This window comes from Montipora foliosa, chromosome 9 (genome assembly GCF_036669935.1).
Source record: "Montipora foliosa isolate CH-2021 chromosome 9, ASM3666993v2, whole genome shotgun sequence".
In the NCBI taxonomy this organism is placed as follows: Eukaryota; Metazoa; Cnidaria; class Anthozoa; order Scleractinia; family Acroporidae; genus Montipora; species Montipora foliosa.
The window spans coordinates 9,341,871-9,351,870 of NC_090877.1; the positions used below are offsets into that span (position 1 = coordinate 9,341,871).

The window sequence follows — 10,000 nt, forward strand, 5'->3', positions numbered from 1 at the left end:
TTGAAAAAAAATAAAATTTAAAGTTTAAAAGTTTTCCAAGTAATTAGTTTTGTCTTGATAAGAAACCTGCAATATTGTTCCAATCACGGGGAACAGGGAATTTATTTAGCAAACTGAGCATGCGCATTGTAGAGCGTAATGTGGCCAAAGAACGAGATGGTACTCGTACTACATTTTTTACCTATTGATAAGTCGAAACTCGGTTAACTGAACCAAATCTTTGCCTGCAGACGCTGAGCAGTAACCTAAGATAATTCAGTATCGCAAGCAAATAAAAATAGAATGAGACTGACATACCGGCTATTTTAATCTTAGGAAAAGCTAATTAATTGGCTCAAAAAATATCTGTTTCCCCAAAGGATGTATCAATTACCTTTCTTAGCGGTCAGGGCTTTGATTTCAGTGTCCACGTATTTAGCCTTTTAGGCTTAATTTCTTGATAGTATGTCACAGATAGGAAGTCGGCACTGAATGTTGGAGGGAAGTTGCTTTTCTAACCAATCATGGGAGTTCCGCTCAGACATTTAATTACACTATTGGCGTGAAACAATTTTCAGACAAGTTCTCACAGTCTCTCGATAAATGATTTGATTTTTTCGGATTGTCACTGATTACACTTTTTAAAAATTTCCTATGTTTTGTCAACTAAAACTGTGGATCGCTTTGTTATAATGGAAAAAGGCATAATGTGAGCGACAAAAAAAAAAAAACTAAGAGCGGATTAAACATAAACCTAATTGCAGGGATCATTCAAATCTTCGCGGCAGCTTTATTGTACGACTCTCAGTGGAAGGAGATATTTTTAATATTTTATGACCTAAACTGATTTAAAAGCATCTTATGTTTCAAAATAAGGGTGAGTGTTTTTCTGGCCACACCTAATTTTTTCACGCTTGACGTAAAACATAATGTCACGAAAATAACCGACATGTATGCTACAAAAATTCCGCTGAGCAATTAAATATGTGTGGGGCTTGAAAGACAAGAAAGTTGACTATCAAATTAAATGGCGGATTGTTAGGCATGCCATATCGTATTCATATGTAGCAAAGAAGTGTAATTTGTGTCTGTGGGAAAAGTACTATATAATATGGCAACCCTGAACAACAGAAATGAACTTGTATCGAGTTGCAGACATGCAAAGAAATTCTTTCTAAATAGAATAATCACCTAAGCCTGTAAGATTTATTTTTAGCAGTTTACTGTAAAATTGCTTGTGTTTTTTAATCGTTGCTATGCATTCTAGCCAAAAACAAATCGCCACCGCTTTTTTCTATAAAACACCATGTTTTCCTTCTTTCTGGCAGTTGCCTGATGATTTCTTCGTAAGAAGCATGAAACTCAGAGTAGCAAATAAATGTTTTTTACCTAGTTCAAGTCTATGTTTTTGTGACTAGTTTGTGTGAAAAGAGCAAACAGCAGAACTTCTTCGGTGGTCAAACACTTTATTAGACGTTTCGCCTTTCGGGCTTCTTCAGTAGAAAGTGTTACACACACAGGATTAGCTGTAGTCGTGTGTGTGTAACACTTTTTACTGAAGAATCCCGAAGGGCCGGGGAGAAAACGTCTAATAAAGTGTTTGACCACCGTAGAAGTTCGCTGTTGGCTCTTTTCACATGACACAAACTACAATTTTCGAGTGTAAGCGTGAAGTATACTTTGGATCCTTCTTCCAAGTAGCATCACCGTTGGTAAGCCAATCTTCATTCAAATCGAAAATAGACCATATTCATATTCTCAGTATTTGACTGGAACTAACTTGCAATGGTGGCTAACGCGGGGGAATATGTTAAAAAGTACTTGCATTTGAAAAGATTCCCCCGCATTCGCCTCCATTGCAAGCTATTGTAGTTCCAGTCCAAAATTGAGAATACGGATATGGCCTATTCAGTTTTTTACCAATCGTGGTACGGATTTTCAATTCACTCAGTGGTTGGTGATTAAATGCTTTGGTCATTTTCTGGTTTATCGAGGGATCCACACAACTGTCTGATAAAGCTTTCGTTAAAAAAGCCGGTAATAAAACTGTGTGCGCAGATTTGAGTTCAGTTATTCTTGATCTTTAAAACGTTACCGAGTTCTTTTTTAAACTCGGACTCTTTCTCACTGACTCGGGTTTCTTCCAGATTATCTAAACTTGCTTAGACAAATGGAATCAGTCTGCAAAATGCAAAAACAATTAAATTAATATAAAACAAAACTGTCAGCCTTTATTTGGACGAGAGTTTTGGGATTGCATTATACATGAAAAAAGGCGGGTCGTCTCTATTAGGTAAGTTCTAGGGGTTATTATTCTTTCTTTGAATGTTCTAAATCGAGTTGTAAAAGAAAGATCATTATTACTCACGCAATCGCTTACCTCCCGTGTACTTGCATCCTCTACTAATTCTTCAGGAGCACATCTCGGGCGGTTTGTAACAACTGAGCCGGGTCAAATGCTAAGTCCAATTAAATCGGCTGCCAATGCAACAAAGAGTGCACTCAGTCTTGAACAAAAATGAAACTTCAGAACAAAACACAAAAGTAGCTCTTGGGATCAGTCATGCTGTGGAATGTCTCAATCAGAAGTATTATCGATAATCTGCGGGATCTTACTTAACGGCGCGAACGGTTAAGCCTATAGGACATACCAAGACCAATTTGTCATATTATTAAGTTCATCTCCCATTGCAGGTCGATCAAAAAGAGAGTAACCTCTACAGAAAAGCATAAGTTAATCGCTCAGAGCTTGAGTGCTTTGATTCCCAGTCAAGAGGTCCAGACAGATAGAGCCTAGCTGCCTACAGGTAAGCTTAAAGTATTATGAAGCGCTCAAAGAGATACCATCATTCACAAGTTGAAAAAGGAACCGAGTTTCAGGAACAATGTTGTTTGACTCCCTCAGTCCATGATTAGTAAAACTAGCTGCGAAGACTGAGTTCATGCATGGTGGTTATCACTCAAGGTCTTGCAGTTTTCGCTTGCGCGTTAGCTGATAATTGTAAAACGTTAGGAAAATAATTCTCAGTTTTCCTTTGCTTATTCTACGATGTTAGAGAACATCCCTTGACGCCTTACTCTCTTGGCAATCACGCTCAGTCATCTCAAACTCTCAAAAGCAAGTCGTATAAAATGTGTGTGTTATACGCGTATTTTTTTCTTTCATTTTCTCCTTGAGACCGTTTCGTTGTGCATGTTTAATAGATCATCCGCTGAGACAAATTGCTGTAATAAGCTTTTGGTACTGAATCGGTAAGACTGCATTTCATTCCGCCGGGAGTCATTGCTATCAAACTGAACGCAGTTGTTAGTACTGCACGGAACAGCTGGATTACTACTTATACAAGAAAAAAAACACCCTCTCTTTGAAGCCATTGACTCATTTAGTTGAACACCAGTTAATTTCTCTAAAACTCAAGGTGCATTTTTCTCTGTATCATCATGTTTTAGTTTCATTAATAAATTAAATGTGTTTCATCCACTTTCACGTAATGATTTGGGATATTTGTGGTCATTTTTAGTAGGACAATTTTGACGTGAATTGTTTGTATTAATCCTTGGTTAGTTCCTCAAAATCAATGCACTGTGAATGGGCAGCTTGAATTTGTCAGTTCAGGGTCTTTGCTCAGTCGTCTTTACTTTTTGATAAACCGACCGAGTCGCAATTTATAATCAAACCGGAACTAATTGTTAGAAATTTAATTTCAAAACTATGAAAATATATATGTATAAGAAAAGAGACAGCGAACAATCTGCACTTAAAAAAATTGGGTCTTAAGTTCTAAGCCGAATGTCTGATAAAAAGGCCTCTAGACAGCGATAAACACACTATCAACGCCACTAATACAAACAGGTGACCACTGATTACACGTAATCCACTCTTGAGAGTGGAAAAAAAAATCAAACCGTCGTGGAAACTTACTTGAAAAAGTTTCATTTCAAATGTCGGAACCCGCTATTTCAATGAAAAGGTGAAATGGGCAAATGTCTTGGTCTACAAAATAAACTCTCCCTTCTCAAAAAAGGTCTGCTGCCGCTGGTCAACAGCCAGTTAATTTAGGAAACTGGAAAGATGACTGCGGGATCGTTGAGTGGCAAGAGAAATGATGACTATCGACGCTGGGATCCTAAGAAAAAAAGGCCTGCTCCGGTTCAATCTGAACAGGAGTCGACACCATGTGCTATACCGTTGACTTACATGAGATTCTGAGGAACCCGTAAACCATTGAACCAAGCTCAGTTGGTTTTTATTTGACTAATTTAACGTAAGACTTTCTCACTTGCATGGACTGTACGATAACACATGACTCGCAATTTAGCTCAAACAATTTTTTTTGAGTGGTAGCACTCAAGGAGCGTCTGAGCAGTCCAAGCATTAGTTTCGTGTTTCTTCAACAGTGAACAAAGACGCACTTTGGATAATCCTCCTCTAGTTTTAGATCACGGCCACCCCGTGTAATTTCCGGTGCATTGAGCTGCTTGATTAATTACAAAACGTGACGAAGCGTATTGGCCACCTCACCTCCCCTTCCCCCTACCCTCTCCCCCCTCCCCCCCCCCTCGTCCGGCTAGACAATACAAAAAAAAATCGGTAATACTACATCTGCAAACAGGTCTCTCACGCCTGCATATCATTGTAATTCAGCAAGAACAATTTTGAAATTATCATGAAACGTTTGTCCTGCCAGTGGAAAGAGACATCCATTTATTTTATACTTTCTGAGTCTTACGTAGCCTGCGTGGCCGGCACTAGAAAGGGGAAGAGAAGGAAAGCGCGCGCGAGAAGTGAGGGGAGAAGGAAAGGAAGCGCCTGCCACAACATTTCTTTTCATTCCCGCCCCCTAATTAATATGCAAAATAGGAACGTCTTCAAAACGTCTGGCTGTCAGATAATATCCAATCAAAATCGCATATCGTTAAGAAGAAAAGAGTTCGTCCTTGTCGTACTCCAACAGTGTCTCCGGAGTTAAAAGTAGCTTTCGGCGACGAAAACTTTTGTGAACCTTTTACATCGCAGAGAAAAGAATCATTTGGCGTTGTGTGGGCTGAACGTCTCCGGAATATATCGGGGTTCTTCCTTCATACGCTCCTGCACAGTTAATCTGTAGCAATGCACTGAATTGTATGCGAAGTGCTGTTAGTTCACACGCGCAAAACTTCGAAAATTTTTATTTCGCGTTCTTTTCATCTGCTATTGCTCAAACTAGGCACAGTTAATTTATAGCAATGCGCTGAATTGTATGCAAAGTTTCAGATTTCCAGGGATTTTAGTTCACGAAAAGCAAATTTTTGAATTTTCCATGTCCCAAACTTCGAACATTTTTATTTCGCGATGTATTCATCCGTTCCTTTTCAAACTTGGCACAGTTAATCTATAGCAATTAGCTAAATTGTACGCAAAGTTTCAGATTCCTAGCGCTGTTAGTTCACAAGAAATTAATTTTTAAATATTTGGCCTTTCATAAAGTCGAAAATTTTTATTTCGCCTTGCGCCCCAGTGATTTGATCTAGTTCAAATGCAATTCATCTATAGCAATGCTGAATTTTAGACAAGGTCTCTGCTTTTTACTATACTATACTATACTGCCACCGCTGAATATCCAAGCGCACCCTGCTAGCAGAGCCTTTCTTTTGCTTGCTCGATTTTGGCGTTCTCGAGAATCGAGTCGGATCTTTTTTGAATATGCGCTGCATGTTGCCAGGATACAGTCTCGAACCCAAGCCTAATATGCCAGATCTCGCCGCCATCTTGGTTTGGCTCAATTATAACCATCGGTTTTGTCACTAAACGGACGCACCGGTTTGACGAGAGAAAACAAGATTGACTAGTCCAGAAGTTCGGGCTGCGGCGGCTTCAGAGAGTTGACGCGATTCGGGCAGAGCCTACTTATCTCCTCCTCAGTAAAGAAAAAGACAAAAGGAGGCTCTGCTCGCAGGGTGATCCAAGCGATTTCATTTCACTAATTTGCACTAACTTGTGACCGGGCAGTTAACAACGGTCGTGTTGCCAGCGCGCGGTCAAATTCAAATGGACAATCAGAGTTGAGGCTGAAACCATCTTGCGAATTTCCGTTGTTGACTGCCCAGTCACAAGCCTCTGAGGAAAGCCGAAGAGGTGAATTTTCAGACAAAGTTTTCGTTCTTCACGAGTCTTTCGGCCGCCGAAACACACGTGTTTGGAGTGAAATTTATTGGGCTTTATGGAACTGTTGTTTTTATTGCGATTCGGGACTTTTCCTGTTGAGGAGAAAATGATTTGTGGAGTGAGGTCTGGCCAGCGTTGGATGGAGTGGTCGGCCTTCCTATTATTTTAGTAACGGCCTACCGGATAACTTCACTAAACGGTGTCAGAATGGCTATAAACTCGGCAAAAGAGACAAGTTCGTCGTACATTTGAGGTAGGAAAACTTTATTTCAAATGAGATAGTTATTTACACAATGGGACATTCCATTTTTTATCCGCACCCCCCCTATGGAAGGCATTTTTTGAAATGTCAAGAAGGACCCTGTCGGAATCTGGATTTTCTGCTCCAGTTTAGGGGGTCGGAATCGGGAGTCTTTGTTCTATACAAAAACGGGTCTGTCGGAATCAAGCTTCAGAGTAAAAGGGGCCTGTCGGAATCTAACTTCAGAGGTGAAAGGGACCTGTCGGAATCTGATTTCAGAGCAAAAGGGACCTGTCGGAAAAATGCCTTCCATAGGGGGGGTGCGGATAAAAAATGGAATGTCCCAATTTTTTTACGATCGGTGATTTTCCCATACAATTCTCTATATACACAAACTGTCGCATACACCACGTATTTTCAGCTTGGGGAGCCTGTGATCAGCGGAGAAATCACCAGCATTGCTGCCTGGCCATCCAGTAACGAACATTTGGTAGATAAGGCTCTTGCCAAACCGCCAACACATCATTTCCGTCTACAAGTGCTCATACTGCAACTTCTTGCTCTTGTTTCAATCGAAATTCGCTGCCCGAAACCAAGTTCAAATCTGCCAAAGCCTTCGGTAATACATCCTCGGGCACGCAGTAAAAGAGGGATTAAGGGCGCGTTCGATTCACCCTATTCCGGAATAAAGAATACGTGGAGTGATGATTAAAACGGTATTTTTAGCGCGTTTCGAAGCAGCAAGGATAATAAAAATATGTTTCAAATAGCATTTTAGCGTATGTTTGACAATTTTAATGTGAATCTCCGTAAAAAAGAAGGATTTCTAACTTATATTCCATATATTCTTATTCCGGAATACGGTCAATCGAACGCACCCTTTATTGCTTCAATTCTCAAGAGACTTACTGTCAAAAATTAGCCAATCAGAAATTTGCGTTTGCCAGCGAACGTAGAAATGAAGGGAATGGGGTTCTTGTGGCAGGCGTTCCCTCTCCCCTCTCCCCAATCCCCCTCGCTCCCCTTCCCCTTCCCCGATTACGCCGGCCACGCAGGCTAAGTCTTACGCCAAAGAATGTTTTTCTAATAATAGCATGAAAGAAAGAAATCGACAAACATTTGCTGCATGCTGCCATCTGCAGTACTTTTTATGGTAATCGAGAAAGAAGATTTACGGCTACAGCGTTATAAAACTCGGACGTCTAGTGTTATTGAAGAAGGCTGTACTTGGCCGCCCTGGTAAATGAATGAAAGGTTTAGGTTTTTTTTATAATGACTAGGGAATCGAACAAAATATTTTTAAACCTCTTACCAACTGAGCGCGAGGGCCATGCTGGGAAACATTGACCCGAGGTCGTGGCAGTACAGAACGAGGGCCAATATTTCCCAGTACGAGGAGAGGTAACTGAAGTCGATGTCGATAACTGGTCTCCTTCGTTTTGACTTGCGCCGTAAGTTCAAAAAATACCAGGCACTATTTCGAAAAATTCAGTCCTAGGGCGCTTTCCTCTTGTCAGACTTGCCCGGCCAGACCCGTCAGTTTGCAAAGAAAATGCACTGAACGATTTTGAAGGAACACTTGCACGATAATCCCTCGCATTCTTCTGGATGAGTGTATATCATCCTTGAAGTGTGTTAACTTGAAGACGTTATAGAGTTAGTCCTTCCAAATTGCCCGGTCTGACTGGTCAGTTCTGTCAAATGGAAAGAATCCCGCCTAGTTTTATGGAGTAGCTCCCACGAATCTTTCATGGTGCAAGGGTAGAGGATCAGAACTCGTAGGTTCGACTCTTACAAAAGAGCTTTCGATCTTTTTTCAATGATCCCCTGGTCATCATCTTACATCCTCTCAAAGGTCGAGTAGTCGGAAAAAGCAATTAGTAGGGCGATAAAATTAAAACAAAAATATCGCAAGAAAACATGAAGCCGCAGGTGGCAAACCAACGCTTTGGTCCCGCTCTCAGGAGAAGAAGACTGAAGTCAAACTGTTGTAAAAAGATTTATCTTACTGAAACGAGTTAATTCGTAGTTGCTTCGCTTGCTATAAGTGTGCGATTTTTATCCGCTCGTTGTTGTGAATAAAACTCACTCTTTCATTCGTCGCTCGTTCAGTGCATTCAGATCGCTATCCAACTTATATTGTCAGCAAGAATATGAGTACTGCCAGATAACTTGCCTTTGAACAGAGAAATAGATTTTAAAATTCAGCCCTTCGAGCCGGTTGCGAACCTCATAAAATGCCGGCGACTTTCTTCAGTTGTGATTCAATCTTCTAAAGGGTGTAGGAATAACTGTATTTCAGGAGGGAGACTCAATAACCTATTATAGTTTTCTAACTTACGACCCTCAATCTATAAACTAATCGCTTAGCTGGTGAATACCGACAATGGCAGGCAGAGACGGAGAAATTTCATGAGACGGAGGTGAAGGGAGGCTGCCCTCATTAACTATGCCTCATTCAATCGTTTACGCGATCCTCGAAAACTTAAGCTCCTTATTACTGACAGATATCGTATGATCCCCTTTTTTCTCATGTGCCGCACACGTTTCGGCTTGAAACAGTGACAGTTATTTTTCCCGCGAAAGCTGTGGGACTGAACCGGCATGGATCTGGTCTTCATTTGATCTCGCTGCTTTGCATCCCTGTCTTGTAAAGAGGTTTTGCGTTTACAAAGCAGGAGCGTTCCATTTATGGAACCATAACTATGGTACAAAGAATTCAGCAAATTGAGTAATTAACAAAAAATGTCTGGCGACCTAAGGCAGCATAAAAAAAATCCATGGGAACACGCAAAGGTCTCTGAAAATGTTACAAAAACATGGAATACACTTTTCGAGCGATTGTTCCAAGTTTTGGAATAAACCGGTTTCTAATGCTTACCAGTCTGTGACAAAATGAAGCCAAGTAAGTCAATGGGGAGTTCAAGTTTTACGCTTAAAACATATTTTGTATGTGTGATGCTGAGTTAGAGTTGAAGGATGTCAGCGAACAGCGACAGTTATGTTACTCTTTATGCAAACCCTCGACTGCGTCTCGGGTTTGTATAACTGTCTCGAATTCTTCCAACTCCCCGAGTGTTTAGATGAGGCTATGGAAACATGGAAAACGTCCTGTATTGCTTTATTACAAAACATGTTCAACTGAGTTTTACGCCTTTTGGTCAAACATCAATGATTTAACATGCGTGTCTTGCACTATTTATACCGTTTAGACTGGCCTTATAGTTGTGAAATTCCAACTCAATATGTAGGGAAGATATCGTTGACGTCACCTATTGTCATTAATGTGCCAACCAGAGCCTCATTGGCTTTCGAAACAAAGGGTCTTTTATTTGTTCCCGTGGTTGGCACATTTGAATAACAAAAGCAATGTTTGTAAACAGATATCTTCTCACTGCGTTTACACCTCCCAATTAATTTTCCTTTCCCACCCTCTGAAATTCTCAGGAAAATTACGCTCTGTGTGGAGTTTCCGTCTCCCTTCTTATCTCAACAGGGTAAGCCTTGGTTGGCCAGGAGGTCGTAACTACCTCCTAGTGTTCAGTTTTGGAAATCCGCCCATTTCCTTATCTTCGGCGAACGGATCGGTTTATCCATGAAAATGGTATTAACTCAACTAGACGCATGGGTAGAAA

The 10,000-nt window shown here is 40.6% G+C and overlaps 1 protein-coding gene and 1 long non-coding RNA gene across 5 annotated transcripts in view; one reads left to right on the forward strand and one right to left on the reverse strand.

Annotated features, from left to right (window-relative positions):
• Positions 1 to 1,455: 1,455 nt before the first annotated feature.
• The window catches only part of LOC137970818 (uncharacterized), a 20,584-nt gene continuing 12,039 nt past the window's right edge, over positions 1,456 to 10,000 (reverse strand). The window contains exons 2-3 of the long non-coding RNA XR_011116876.1: positions 2,360 to 2,457; positions 1,456 to 2,160 (exon numbers count right to left, since the gene is read on the reverse strand). This is a non-coding gene — a long non-coding RNA (uncharacterized lncRNA). The remainder of the gene's footprint in view (positions 2,161 to 2,359; positions 2,458 to 10,000) is intronic.
• The window catches only part of LOC137970816 (noggin-like), a 37,818-nt gene continuing 29,493 nt past the window's right edge, over positions 1,676 to 10,000 (forward strand). The window contains exons 1-2 of one of the 4 annotated variants that reach the window (XM_068817387.1): positions 1,676 to 1,691; positions 2,674 to 2,786. The gene's annotated coding sequence lies outside the window, so the exon portion shown is untranslated. Of the gene's footprint in view, positions 1,692 to 2,660; positions 2,787 to 5,786; positions 6,378 to 10,000 lie in introns of those variants that run through there. The other 3 variants (XM_068817388.1, XM_068817395.1, XM_068817391.1) reach the window with 3 other exon arrangements.